This window comes from Saimiri boliviensis, chromosome 12 (genome assembly GCF_048565385.1).
Source record: "Saimiri boliviensis isolate mSaiBol1 chromosome 12, mSaiBol1.pri, whole genome shotgun sequence".
In the NCBI taxonomy this organism is placed as follows: domain Eukaryota; kingdom Metazoa; phylum Chordata; class Mammalia; order Primates; family Cebidae; genus Saimiri; species Saimiri boliviensis.
In genome coordinates, this window is record NC_133460.1 from 114,007,973 (window position 1) to 114,023,664 (window position 15,692).

The following is a 15,692-nucleotide window of genomic DNA, read 5'->3' on the forward strand; positions in this document are numbered from 1 at the left end:
ATGTTGGTCAGGCTGGTCTTGAACTCCCGACCTCAGGTGACCCGCCCACCTTGGCCTCCAAAGCGTCTTTCCTATAGTACTATGAGGAATAACAAGAGAATAAAAATAATATTCATATATTCATGAAATAAATTTTTTTTTAATGTCTAAAGATTGAATCAAGATTCAGCACAAAAGCAACACCAAAGTGGCTCCTCTTACCAGGGACATCTGGGAGTACCAGAGGCTCATGGCAGTCCCCACCAGGGCCCCTCCAACCCCCACCCATCTTGTGGAGCAGGCCTCTCGTCCCCTCACCTTCACCCGCAGAAGTACCTGGGAGAACCAGATGGCTGGGGACAGACTGTTGGCCAGACACTGCACCACTGTGCAATGAGAGGCTCGTTAGCATCTAGGAATCTCTGTCACACTTGGCCACATCGCCTGGCACACAGCAGCGTGGCTCCCTGGCCCACAGGCAGAGACAGACACGGCCTCCCTGTCCTGCAAGGATTCTACCCTTGGGGTAATGGGCTCCTAGGCTGGCTGCAGCCCAGGAAGGGTTGGGTAGGCTGGGTGCTGGGAGAACAAAGCAGTCTGGTCCTCGATGATGGCTGCCCTGAGCCACGGGGACCAGACAGGAGAGACTGGCCCTGCCTGGAGGTACCATCAGACAGCAGAGTACTGAAGTGACACTGACGGCTCCTTCACCAATTATGATGAAGTGCCACAGGAGCCAGGGAAGACAGCACGTGACCCTGCCTCGTGAGGAGGCTGAAGAAGCTTCACACAAGGAAAAGTATCTCGGGTGGGCCACAGAGGAGCAAGAGAATCTTTGGAGGTGGGAGGGCGTATCCCAAGCAGTAAGAACGAGGTTAGATTGTGCCAGGACCAGACAGGCTGTCTGTGGCAACTGGAGCGGGGCTTGTGGCACACAAGGCAGGGATGGGAGCAGCTGTCTGGGGGGTCAGGCAGCACTGAGGTGTGAGGGGCCCTGGCTGCCACGGTGAATACAGGTGCTGCATTTATTCAACAGGCCCGCACTTCCCAGAATATTCCGGGAATCACACGTGCAGCAGGTATCCCTTTACAAAAGGACATTTTGGAAACAAGTTTCTTCATGCAGTTCTCAAGGTCTTTCATAGTCTAATGGACATCAAATCCCTGAAAGGTAGGGGAAAGTACGCAGCATTTCCTGAACTTCTTTGGACAGGAACCTGTTCTGTTGGGAGGCTGAGTGCAGGAACCCAGCTGGCGAATCGTGGCTCTGGGCCGTGCACCGAAGGCGTGGTCAGCAGGAGCCTGGGAGGCGCACTTGGAGGTTTCATAGGGTGCGCGGGGCCCGAAAGACAGGGGGCATCTCTTAGGGGAGAGACAGGGGATTGCAGGGAAATGCTATTTAATTCACTTCATCATCACCAACCACATAACTCAAAAAAACACAGGTTTTTTTTAAAGCTATTCACTGAGGCGTCTTACTCCTGACGCAGCCTTCCCTGCCTGTTCAAGGAGGAGTATATCTGGAAGACATGTTTGAGACGCAATGGATAAAACGTGGGGACAAAGACAGAGCCACATCAATCTGAAGACGGAGACCCAGAATTTTTTTTCTTTTTTGCACAGGGTCTGGCTCTGTCACCCAGGCTGGATTGCAGTGCCACAATCATGGCTCACTGCAGCCTCAGCCTCCTGGGCTCAAGAGATCCTTCCACCTCAGCCTCCTGGGTAGCTGGGATGACAGGCACCTGCCATCACACCTGGCTAATTTTTGTATTCTGTTCGTTTGTTTGTTTTTGTAGAGACAAAGTTTCATCATGCTGTCCAGGCTGGTCTAGAACTCCTGGACTGCGGATCCAGCGGCCTCAGCCTTCCAAAGTGTTGGGATTATCGGAGTATGCCAACGCAGTTGGCCACCACCCAGAATCTTAGACACAAAGGAGCCTTTAGAAATCGCTCGTTTAAACCTTTCGCCCCTGGTGTGATCTCAAGCCCCTACATTGTCCTACTCTCTCTTCTCAACACAACCCAGTCTGTCTCTGTCTCTCTCAAAGCAAGCAGCCCCCAATGACACGCAAAGAGAAGCCTGCTACTGACCCCAATCTAGACAAGGGCTGGGCCAGTGGGACCTCAGGTCCTCAGACTCTGGGACTCACAGAGTGCCCTCACCAGCCACCAGAGGCAGGTCTGATGGCTGACCCTGACCCTGACCAGGAGCGTCAGGGTCACTGCATGTCAACCGTGGGTTTTACTGTGGACAATTAAAACGCCTTGCCTCCTGTTTGGTCAGGCTTGAAAAGTGATTTGATAAGCAATAATGAGAAAACCCTTTTCCACTTTTGGTAAAACACAATTCCACAGAGCAAGAGAACAAAATTTGTGAAGAGGAAATTTTTATTTGCTTCCAACGCTGGGATGAAAAGGGCCCGGGGCCAGCTGTCACCGGCTGCCCCCGCTGCCCAGCGTCTTCTCCTCCACACCCTTGGGGCACACGTTTGCAGCCTCAGCCCTTCGTTCATCTCTCATAGCAACGACGTCTTTGCAGGGCCTGCCACCACTCACGAACTCCCTCAAAACGTCCCCCTTCCTTTTCGGAAGCCTTCCTCACTGGGCTCTCCACGACCTGTCTGTGGGGCCGGCAAGGACGGCAGGGCAACAGGGACACACCTCACTCCACGTGGGACCATCATGTTAAACAGCCAGGCTGACGCCTTCACCTCCGGTACATCCAGCTGCAAGGCATCCCTGCAGCCTGGGGGCGGAGAGAGCTGCGCCCCGCATCCCCTTCCCTTCTGCTGACGCCACCTTTCCCTAACAGGCAGAGCCTGGCTGTGGCAGCTCCCCGCTTCTCCGTAGCACCTGTGTGACAGAAGGACAGCGGCCCTCTGTGGATTAAAGATGTTGATGGTTCCTGCCATTACTATCTGCCAGAGGAGTCATTTTTTCTTCCTTCAACTGCAGATTCATCTCTACTGCCACAAAACATTGTCCCTTCTCAAGAGAATTCTTCAAAGGCCTACAACAGAAGCTCGGACCTCTAAGACAGTCACCCGTCTTGGCGTGTATGCATCTTTGCATGATGAAACGTCTTTATAACACCTGCTACACCCCATGCCGACAGGCATCTGTCATGCTCTTGCCTCACCCTCCTCCCTTCCTTACACCCCATCACCTTCCTCCCTTCCTTACACCCCACGCCGACAGCCTCATCTTCCTCCCTTCCTTACACCCCACGCCGACAGCCTCATCTTCCTCCCTTCCTTGCACCCCATGCTGATGGCCTCATCTTCCTCCCTTCCTTGCACCCCACGCTGATGGCCTCATCTTCCTCCCTTCCTTGCACCCCACGCTGATGGCCTCATCTTCCTCCCTTCCTTGCACCCCATGCCGATGGGCATCTGTCATGCTCTTGCCTCATCTTCCTCCTTCCTTCTTGGAGGTGTCAACACTCGAAAGTGGGCATGCACCTTCTGAACCACTCACGACCCCAACAGGAAATAGATACATGGGCTAACAGGAGACCTCACAAGGGGTCACTACAAAAGGGTTCTCACAGAGTTGTCCTAGGAGCCATGAGGGACAGTGCAGGGACCAGACCCAAGGCATAAAGGGCAGCAGCAGCTACCAGAACCCAGAAGGAGGATGTGCCACAGGCTGCTGGCTCCTCCAGAGGAGCAGTGGCACGGCCGGGGGACATGGCCACGTACCCTGCCGTTCCTCTCCAGTCTCCTGCTGCCTGCCCCAAATCTCCAAGGGGCTGAGCCCAAAGGGAAGTGGGAGAGCCCAGGCATCCACAGATGTAAGCCATGCAGGCTGGCCTCCTGCACACAATGCTGGGAAAGGTGGGCAGTGGATCTGACCCAGAGGGGCAAACAACACAAAGCGCAGACAGGAACTTAACAGACAGAGACTTCAGCTCAGCCATTGTAAATATGGTCAAAGAACTAAAGTAGATCATGGCCAGGTGCAGTGGCTCATGCCTGTAATCCCAGCTCTTTGGGAGGCCAAGGCAGGTGGATCAATTGTGGTCAGGAGTTTGAGACCAGCCTGATCAACATGGAGAAACTCTGTCTCTATTAAAAATACAAAATTAGCCCGGCGTGGTGGTGCATGCCTGTAATCCCCGCTACTTGGGTGGCTGAGGCAGAAGAATCACTTGAATCTGGGAGGCGGGGGTTGCAGTGGGCCGAGATGGCGCCATTGCACCCCAATCTGGGCAACAAGAAACTCCATCTCAAAAAAAAAAAAAGATTGTGATTAAGAATTAATGCAAAAGAAGCCGGGCGTGGTGGCTCAAGCCTGTAATCCCAGCACTTTGGGAGGCCGAGGCGGGTGGATCACGAGGTCGAGAGATCGAGACCATCCTGGTCAACATGGTGAAACCCCATCTCTACTAAAAATACAAAAAACTAGCTGGGCATGGTGGCGCGTGCCTGTAATCCTGTAATCCCAGCTATTCAGGAGGCTGAGGCAGGAGAATTGCCTGAACCCAGGAGGCGGAGGTTGCGGTGAGCCGAGATCGCGCCATTGCACTCCAGCCTGGGTAACAAGAGTGAAACTCAGTCTCAAAAAAAAAAAAAAAAAAAAAGAATTAATGCAAAAGAGAACAGTATCTCACCAAATAGATAATTATCAATAAAGAGAGAATTTTATACATATAAACTAAACAGAACTTCCATGGTTTAGAAGTATGAACGAAATTAAATATTCATTATTCATTAAAGGGGCTCAACAGTAGATTTAAGCAGACAGAAGAACAAACCAATGAACATGAAATCAATTGAGATTATCCAGTTGGAGGAAGAGAGAAAAAAAAAGAGTGAAGGAAAATGAACAGAGCTTCAAAGAGACCTGTCTGTGCAGCAGCATCAAGTGTCCCAACACACACATCAGCCAGAGTCTCAGAGGAAAAGGGCACAGAGAAAGGGGCAGAAGGAATAGTTTTAAAATAATGGCCAAAGACTTCTCAGATTTGATTTGAAAATATTAATCTATATATCCAAGAAACTCAATTAACTTCCACTAGGATGAACCCAAGGGGATCAACACCTAGACACATCATAATAAAATGATCTTGATCTAAAAAATCTTGAACGAAGACAGGGAGAAGCGACATACTTCGTGCAAGTGAGCCCCACTGAGAGTAACAGCTGATTTCTCATGACATCACGGGAGTGAGAGGCAGCGAAAGGACACATTCCAAGTGCCAAAAGAAAGACCGTCAGTTGCTGTTATCCTCCTTCGATACCCAACAGAACCAATGGCACTGAAATTATAACAGAGAAATCAAGACATCCCCAGATAAACAAAACCAGAAAATCTATCGCTAGAAGACCTGCCTTACGAGAAATGCTGAAGGAGGGCCTTCAGGATGAAATAAAGGACACTAGATAGTAACTCACAGCCTCATGACACAATCATGTGAAGAGAGTTTTCTTCTAATTGACTGTTAGCAGTAAAGAAGAGTTTCTCTATTTTTGTGTGTTCATCTTATATTCAACAACCTCGCTGGATATTAGTTCTAGTGGTTTATCTGTAGATTTTCTGGAATACGTATATATATATAATCTCTCTATATACATATATATGTATATATTTATATATACACAGATACTACCTGGAAATAACAATTTACACCAGGTATAGTGGCTCACGCCTGTAATCTCAACACTCTGGGAGGCTAAGGTGGGCAGATCACAAGATTAGAAGATTCAAACCATCCTGGCTAACATGGTGAAACCCCATCTCTATTAAAAAAACAAAAAAAATTAGCTGGGCATGGTAGCACATGCCTGTAATCCCAGCTATTTGGGAGGCTGAGGCAGGAGAATCGCTTCAACCCGGGAGGCGGAGGTTGCAGCGAGCTGAGATCGCACCACAGCATTCCAGCCTGGGTGACAAAGGGAAACTCCGACTCAAAAAAAAAAAATTTTTTTTGTCTTTTCTCTTTCCAGTTCTTATGCCCTTGTTTCTTTTTTCCTTATCACATCATGCCAGCTAGGAGCCCGAGCACACCAAGTAGAAGTGCCAACAGCAGCAGCATCCTCGTTCTTTTCTCTTCAACACGAAGTTTCCACTAAGTATCACATCCTTAATTTTTTTCAGGAGAAAATCTTCTATTTCTTGTTTGTGGAGTTTCTGAATATGTATCATGAATGGGATTAGCGTCTGACTGCATGCCGTTTCTGCATCTAATAGGTGATTTCCTTTTTCCCTTTGATCAGACAATGTAGTCGTTTTTCTAACGTTAAATCATCTATGTGTTCTTTTATACAGGCTTGTCAAATCTGTGAAATACCCGTGATGGTAGCTTTTTGATAACCTTCCCAGATTCTTCCATTGTTATTGATCTGATGATGTTCTCTGTCCTTGAGTCAGTTTTGGTAACTGAATTTTCTGGGATGGGGAGAGGAACCCAGTGCAGTGGCTATCCCAGCCCTAGACCTAGTACAGCCTGTCCACACGCACACCAAGGTGTGTGCCCTTAGCACTCCAAAGATGCTATTCCATGGTCTTCTGGCATCTACTGCTACTAATGAAAGATCTGTTGTCAAATTATCATCCCTTTGTGCTTAGCCAAGTCATTTCTCTCTAACAGCTCTACAGATGTTTCTCTGCCTTTGATGTCCTCCAGTGTCACGATGACATATCTATGTGTGGATACATCATGCTCAAGCTCACCACGATTCTTCAGATGTACAAAAAATGCTATAGACAACAATGTAACAAACACTCATGAAGCATCACATAACTTAGGAGATAAAACAGTAGATACCATCAAAACACTGCACTCTGAGCCCTTATACCAGGCGTCCCCAGACTTTTTACACAGGGGGCCAGTTGACTGTCCCTCACACTGTTGGAGGGCCGCCACATACTGTGCTCCTCTCACTGACCACCAACGAAAGAGGTGTCCCTTCCTGAAGTGCGGCGGGGGGCCGGATAAATGGCCTCAGGGGGCCGCATGTGGCCCACGGGCCGTGTTTGGGGATGCCTGCCTTACACTCAGTAGAAATAACCCTTATTTTGAAGTTGTTTACCACACTCACAAAAGTTTTTATGCCTTTAGTATATCGATGTATATATCAATGTTTTCCATGCTTAAAATTATATCTAGATAGTATCAGTCTATATAGATTCTTCTGTAATTTCCTTTTTTATCCATTTGATCCATTTTCACTGCTGTGTATAATTTTTCACTGAGGAAATACATCACAATTCATTTATCCATTCTATTAATGAACATTTAGGTTGCTTCTGGCTTTTCTTATGCTAACAGTGCTACAACAGACATTTTGTTTTGTCTTGAGACAGAGTCTTGCTCCATTACCCAGGCTGGAATGCAGTGGCGGAATCTTGGCTCACTGCAATCTCTGCCTCACGGGCTCAAGTAATTCTCTGGCCTCAGCCTCCCACACAACTGGGACAACGGGCATGTGCCACCACACCCAGCTAATGTTTTTGTGTTTTTAGTTGAGATGAGGTTTCACCATATTGGCCAGGCTGGTCTCAAACTCCTGACCTCAAGTGATCTGACCGCCTCAGCCTTCTAAATACAACAAATATTTTGTATGATCTTTCTTGGGCATCTATTAGGGAATATACATACCTAGGACTGTAGCTTCTAGGTCACCAGAAATGCCCACCATCAGCTTTACCCATTTATATGGCATCCAAGGAAGTGAACATATCTTTTCACTCTACACCCTCACCCACTTTATAACACCAGACATGTTTCTTTTTGCTAATTTTATGGTTTAATTTGCAAGCCCTTAAATTACTAGGAGGGTTGAACAATTACTTATATTTATTGGCTATTTTTAGTTTCCTCTTCTCTGAAATGCCAAGCCAATATGCCCATTTATTTACTGGACGTAGCTTCGCGTATGTATTCAAGATACCCAGCTTTCCATTTCGGGCATTGTAAATGTGTTTCCTGCAAAGACCTTTCTTAGACAACGGTGAAGGAATTCTGATATGTAGCATGTCTTAATACACGTAGTCAGATTCTATATTTTCTTTTCTTTTTTTTTTTTTTTTTTTTGAGATAGGGTTTCATTCTCATTGCCCAGGCTGGAGTACAATGGCACGATCTAGGCTCACCACAACCTCCGCCTCCTGGATTCAAGCGATTCTCCTACCTCAGTCTCCCGAGTAGCTGGGACCACAGGCATATGCCACCATGTCCAGCTAATTTTGTATTTTTAGTAGAGATGGGGTTTCTCCACATTGGTCAGGCTGGTCTAGAACTCCCAACCTCAGCTGATCAGCCCACCTCAGCCTCCCAAAGTGCTGGGATTACAGGCATGAGCCACCACGCCTGGCTGTCGTTTTTTATATTTTTTACTGAAAATGTTAAAAGGTTTTTTTTTTTTCCATATTTAGTCTCTTATTAATTCTCACCCCTGCCCCCACCTCCTAGAATTTTGTGACGCAGGGATCTAGTTTTATCTCTCCTCATATATGGATAACTAATTGCCCTGGCACAATTTATAGGCTTATATAAATCTGATTCATAATGGCTTCAAACTGCCATATACGCATGTTTAAAGATCTCACTTTTATTTCATTGGTTAGTCTGTGCTTGGGCCAGTAACACATTGTCTTAGTGGTCACAGGTTTGTAATATATCTTGATCTTTGACGGATAATTTCCCTCACTTGTTATTCTACCTCAAAATCGTTTGACCATATATGCCTTTCTTCAATTCTGGAAAATTGTCAGCCATTATCTTTTCAACTATTCTACTCAAACATTCTCTAAAGTCCTTCCTTCTGGATTTCCTAATGGGCCTTCTCATTCTTTCCTCTATGACTACCCCCAATTACACTTTGATACTTTCCATCTTTTTATCTCTCTTGCTATGCTTGGGGGGATTTATCCAGCTCTATCTTCTTCTAATTCACTAATTCTGTCTTTAACTGTGTCTAATCTGATGACTTTTTAAAAAAACTTCAATGAACATATCATGAACTTTTAGTTCTTCTTTAAAAAAACTTCCAGTATTTTTTTCAAACTGTCTTCCTTTCTTATTACGGTTCTATTTTTTTTAATCATTTTTCAAAATGTAAAATAACTACAGTATACCTCAGAGGTATACTCAGAGGCATTGCAGGCTTGGTTGCAGAATGCTGCAATAAAGTGAGTCACACAAATGTTTTGGTTTCCCAGAGCATATAAAAGTTTCATTTTATAATATACTGTAGTCTATTAAGTATGCAACAGCATTCTGCCTAAAAAAAAGTACATACCATAATTTTAAAATTCTTTACTGTTAAAAAATGCAGACACAAAAGCATGAGGTGACAGTATCCTGTTGGGAAAATGGCACCAAATAGACTTGTTCAATGCAAGGTTGCCATAAATCTTCAATGTATAAAAGCCACAATATCTTCAAAGCATGATAAAGTGAAATGTAATAAAATGAGGTGTGCCTGTACTTTATATAGAACTTTAGGTTCTTCTATTATTTCAGATTCCTGGAGATTTAGATTCTACTGCCTGCTATATTTCCTGACCCCTCTTCTCACCATGGTAGCAGATTTGTTTATGTGCTTATTTTTCTATTGTGATCTTATCCTCAGTGGGAGCTGTTTTATCTCTGAATCTTCCATGCACTGGGTGGTGGAAGCATGCCCACAGGACAATCCTGCATCTGCCGCCACCCAAGGCCTTAAGAACTTCAATGGTCTGCAACTGTTTCTATGTCAGTGCTTCTACTTTTGGTTCCTATACAACTGAGATAAAATACACTTGGAACCCACACCCATGCAGGGCCTGGTATTGTAATTTCCAGTCCCCTTTTCAGGTATAATCAGATTTTCAAGGCTCTAAACTTCATGCAAGGATCCAAATTCTGGCTCCCACATGTCTGTAAGGCCAACATCACATCTATGTCTGGACATGAGCATTCTAGTTCCCAGCCCTGGTGCACTCTAGGACCAAACCCAGCAAGTGCCCAGACCCAGTAATGGCCACTAAAGAGTGTGTTAGTCCCAACAGCTCTGCTTTTGTTTCCTCTCTTCACCTATTACATGAACAACTGTGTGTTTTTCTCAGACTCTACCCTGAGTCTCTGCAGCAGCAGGGGGACACATCTGTGTTGGTTTTATCTAACACATTTGTAGGAAGACAAAAGTGAACTTGTTTCTTTCTTCTAGTCATCTGAAGTCCTTGAGCTCCTTCAGCACCAGAAAATGATCTAAGTAACAGTTAAATTTTTTTAAAGGTAGTTTTTCAATATCCATATTCCAGAGAAACTACTCACTGTCAGCTACTGCTAGAAGCTAAACCTGAAGATTTTGTCAGCGGTCTATTCAGACTCACCTGTTCTGGAATTCACATTCGGGTCTAATGACACAGCCAGACTCTTCTGTGGTGTAGCTTATGCCCTCACAGTTCCAGTGGATCTGCCTGTGTCTTAGCCAAGAACGTCTCACTGTGTCTAGGGATGAAGTCCACAAAAGTCCACACTACCACTGCCACACTTCTCAGAGGGTGTTCGAGATTGACATTGGCCTGCCAGCGTCAGGGAGAGATGCCAGCATGCTGCCTGCAAACACACAGATCAGCCAGAGAGCATAAAGCGGAGGGGGCTCCAAGCCAAATGTTCAGGCCCCTGCCTCCCAATCAGCTACGGTGCGTGGCAGGCCAGTCGCTGAGCCCCTGGGGACCTCACTTTCCTCATCATAAATTGACGGGGTTAGACCAATGAGCCCCAGGATCCTTGACAAACCTGGGGGTAGAAGTGCATGGGGCACAACTTGATTCTACTGGAATAAACAGTGAAGTTCCTGCTGATCCTCCGTGATTGTGTTTTCTTCTCTCAGGACAGAGGAAGAATGAACTGACAAGGATGTGTGCTATCAGCTGTGGCTGAGTCAGGACACAAAGAGCAGGGCCCTGCACATCGATCTCTGTTCACTGATGTCAGAACGTTACATTTCCATCCTCGGCCCTGTCCCCAGCTTGACACTTGGACCCGCCCTAGAAAGCACAGGCAGCGTTTTCAGCCGTCACCGCAGGCACCGGAGGAGGGCAGGGATCAGTGGGTTCCGAGGTTTCCTGTTCTAGTGCAGTATTTATAGGTGACGCAGACGTAGCAAGCCATGACCAATAATTTACAGATGTGTAAACGAAATAAACAGAAACATGTTAAAGGTCACCCATTTGGAGATAAAAAGAAATACAAAGAAAAAAAATGCATCCATTTAGAATCAGAATAATCATACTCTGGCTCCTCCTGCTGTCCCTAGAAGGGAAAACGGAGCCAAAACAATCGGTTTGGACCACACTCCTCCCCTCCGCTGCCCTTGATTTCCACTCCTGCGTTGCCTGCCTCCACACACACAGACACGCACACACGCCACCTATGTACACAGACACACACGTGCACACACACCATACACACCAAAGGCGCCACAACACCAGGAAACATCGTGTTTTGCATGCTGGCTTTTCAGTAGTAGCTCCCAACTAGTTTGAGCAATAAACACCAATAACCGGCAGCTGCGGAGGCTGACGCCTGTCATCCCAGCACTTTGGGAGGCCAAGGTGGGCGGATCACGAGGTCCGGAGTTTGAGACCAGCCTGGCCAACTTGGTGAAACCAACCCTGTCTCTGCTAAAAATACAAAAATTAGCCGGCTGTGGTGAAGTGCACCTGTAGTTCCAGCTACTCAGGAGGCTGAGGCAGGAGAATTGCTTGAACCCAGGAGGCGGAGGTTGCAGTGAGCAGAGATCACGCCACTGCACTCCAGCCTGGGCAGCAGAACGAGACTCCGTCTCAAAAAAACAAAACCACAGATAAAAGGGAGTGAAGGAGCATTAGGGATGGGCAACACTGAAGGGCCTGACGGTACTTTTAAATTTCATGTCCAGGCTCTGGAGACTCACGTGGCTCATGACCAGGATCGGCCCTGCCAGCAGTCTGGAGTGCCAAACTTGCCAGCTACTGACTGGGCCCTTGCAGGAGACCACAAAGGCCAAGGACCTCTGTTAGAAACAGCAACTTTTCTCCCCAGGAGAATCTGTCCATTCATTAGCTGATTAGCATAGGTAAGCAAACAGAAACCAATCTAGGTATATTTCAAAGAGAGGGAATGTATCATAGATTTGGCTCCACAAATGACAGAAGAGATGAGAAGCCAACAGAGGAGCTGATGCAGTTCGGTGCCGTGTCCCCACCCAAATCTCATCTCGAGTTATACTCCCCACGTATGTAGACGGGTGGGTCATGACTGGATCACGGGGGTGGAATTCCCCTTGCTGTTCTCATGATAGCGAGTGAGTTCTCACGAGATATGGTTGTTTAAAAGTGTGTGGCACTTCCCCTCTCCCTCTCTCTCTCCTGCTGTTACGGTAAGGAATGCTTGCTTCCCCTTTGCCTCCCACCACCACTGGAAGTTTCTTGAGGCCTCCCAGCCATACTTCCTGTATAGCCTGTGGAACTGTGCATTAACTAGACCTCTTGGTCTGCTTGGGAGGCTAAGGCAAGAGAAACGCTTGAATCTGGGAGGTGGAGGTTGCAGTGAGTAGAGATCGCACCAATGCACTCCAGCCTGGGTGAGACTGCCGTCTCAAAAAAAAAAAAAAAAAAAGAGGATCTACCTGAGACTGGATAATTTATAAAGAAAAACCCAGGCAACAGGCCGACCATGACCCAGTAGGATCTGAGGGTGGCCCCTTCCAGATCCCAGAGGATTCCAGCACTGAGAGGCTACAAAATATCAGAAATGGGAGACCTCTAGGAAAACACGGTGCTGAGGAGATATCACCACCCCTCTCCTCAACCAATATCCTAAATCCTTTCTACAGTTTTCTGACTTCTAAGCCTTCCTCCCCTTTTTATGTACCATCTTTTGATTATTTTGGAGACCTCTGGCAGCCTCCTAAGGTTTCATTTAATTGGTTTGAATTTGCGAGGAGCAGCTTCCTTTCCGTCTTACACTTGGCTACCATGTGGCCCATGCAAAAACAAGCTGCGTGGATCCAGAAAAGGAAGCCTGTAGCCCAGGCGACTGCCTGCCCAGCGGGGGAGCCACTGGTGGCAGGAAAGGAAGCCTCCTAGCGATGGCAATCATCCTCTATGCGGCTCGCAGCCCCAGACAGCACACAACAAGGAGAGGGAACAGCCCAACCCTGGGCGGGAGCGGACACCCTGCACACTGCAAGACGGGATCCCACCACATTCATTTCCGTCGTCAGTAACGTGAGCAGGGTGATTCAGGGTACAAGGAGATGATCCTAAATAATAATGTACAGCAGGAGGTGAACGCTAATGGTAATTACTCTAAGAAACCACCTCAGCCACTCCTGAAATAGTAACTATTGTAACAGTGGTTACAATGAGCCTGAATGGGTCAACAGAAGTAGACTGAAATGCAAACTTGGAAAATGAGTTTGAAGAGGTCTACAGAGAAAGTCCTTGCATATGAGAAATATCGAGACCCTGTATGTGTGAGAAACAACTCAATCATAAACGTAAGGAAAAGCTTAGGAACAGAAGGACCACCAAGCTCAGACAGCTATACTGAGAATTCAGAGCAGAGCGGAACAGATCAGATCAGCTGACATCCTACTAAGGTCAAAAATACACCAGAGAATTCAGGATGCAAAGGAGCTTACTGGAGAAAAGCCACCAAATAAACTGAGAATCACATACAAGTCTCCCATTAGGAATTCCACACAAAGCACCCCTGATATCACCTTGGCTTCTCTCTGACCAAGAGAACCATTCTGAGCCTCCTACGGCATCACGGGACAGTGGGCAGGCCCACATGTCAGCAGGTATTTGTGAATGGAGCTGCAAGTTTAATAAAGTCTTCTGAAATTTGGAATTGTTCCCCATTGGTGATTTATTGTTAAGTACAATTCCCAGGGATCTTGCATTTCTAAAAATACTATTTGCTTTTTATTTAACACTGAACCTTTTGATGTTTTATAATACAAAAATAGTGTCTTATTATTTTAAAAGCTTAGGAGAGAAACTAGCCATATTATTAGAAAAAGAAGATATATGCAGCTATAGTCTGTTCAAATATCAAGAGGTGTGACTTTTCAAATTCACATTTCAATCTTTATTTACATTAGACTTTCAGAAATAGTGGTTGTAAATATTAAAACGCCCAAGCCTGGGTGAAATTTTATTGAGAATAACTACAAATAAAAGGAAACTGATTTTTTAAAGTCAGTTTCTGAAATTTAGATGAAAAGAATATTGAGTATTAAGCAAAAAAAAATGATATTTACATATCAATGAAGGTTTTCTGCTCATAGATTCATTTCCTATGAAACGTAACAGAGGCAAGCTTGGGGAATTACAAAGAAAGGAAAAACCCTAATCAAATAGGTACTGTTGTTCAAACAGAATATTAGTGAAAATGATCCAATCAGTTGCTTGAACTAAATTTTTTTTCTTTAAGCCATTCATGCCAGAACACAAGCTCTCAAAGCATTAAGAATTTGTACTACATTCCAAGTGTTTGCCTCCAACAGATGGGGGGATGTGAAAGATGCATTCCATGGAGATGAGGGGGGACGGGGGACAAAGAAGGCATCGGTTGGTCTCAGCAAACACAGAATTCAACCCCAATGGGGACACAGTTCTCAAAGTAAGCATTATTCATTCATATTCTACATGAATCAACCTAAACACACTAAATTCAAGTTGCTGGATCTTTAACTTCACCATTGTTCAGAATTATACCATAGAATGCAACATAACCTATGAAAAAATTTTTCTAAAGAGAGAGTACGAAAAGTAGCAAAGTATACCTTCATGGAGTGAGGTTAATACTAAACTTTGTTTTCATATTCGTCTAAGGACTTCAGATAATCCGAGGTTCACCCTGTCAACAGATATGGTGATGGCTGTCATGGTTTTAGGTCTTTGTTTGAAAGAAAATCAGTGCTTATCACTATAAAACACAGTAGCTTATAGTGTGTCAATTGAGGATCTCCATAATTTATTGACTCAATCTTTTGCTTATCAAAAACAGAGCAATACATTGCTCTAAAGATCTTTAGGGGGCAATCTCAGAAATACCCATATATACACACACAAATTCCTGGTTTCTATGTGGAATTTAAATATAATTCTATTTTATTACAATATTAAGATTTCAAATTTAAAATTAAAGAAACCCAAGAATTATAGAGGTTATCAAAGACATATTAACTTGTTCTTGGAGTACGTTCAAAATTAATAACAAAGGTATTATTATGCTAATATATACTTTATATTCTGCCCAATGGAAGAGACTGAGAATCTGACTCTGGCAGTTTCTGACCTCCCTCTACTTTGAATTAATGGTGTGAACACTGTGTTTCCTTCTGAAATCTGTGATTTATGTGAAGTTTATGATAGAAACATGCAAGAAAAGCATAAACAAGGAAAAGAACAAAGCAATGTTGATTCCTATTTGGAAAATTAAATGAGAAAGATCTTTTCTCCAAGATGTCCTTAAATGATTCTCTATTTTAACCAAATCCAGTGGCCTGGTCCCTTCCTTAAACCCTGTTTTCAGAAGGAATTTTAAATGTATTTGCAATTTCTATTTCCAATCTGAAGCTGGACACAAATTAGTTTGTAGACCAATAGAACGCTAAGAAAAGCTTAAATCAATCTTCACCTTTTTATTTATGTTCCTCATTCTTCAGAAACGTAATTGCAGTTTTTATTAACTTTGTTTTATGGATCTAATATTTAAGAAGAAG

The 15,692-nt window shown here is 45.1% G+C and overlaps 1 protein-coding gene across 3 annotated transcripts in view; it reads right to left on the reverse strand.

Moving 5' to 3' along the window:
• Positions 1-15,692, reverse strand: part of C12H10orf143 (chromosome 12 C10orf143 homolog) — a 60,259-nt gene that overhangs the window by 15,194 nt on the left and 29,373 nt on the right. The window contains exon 4 of one of the 3 annotated variants that reach the window (XR_005578383.2): positions 14,751-14,824. The exons of the other annotated variants lie outside the window; for them this stretch is intronic. The gene's annotated coding sequence lies outside the window, so the exon portion shown is untranslated. The remainder of the gene's footprint in view (positions 1-14,750; positions 14,825-15,692) is intronic. 3 annotated transcript variants of the gene reach the window in all.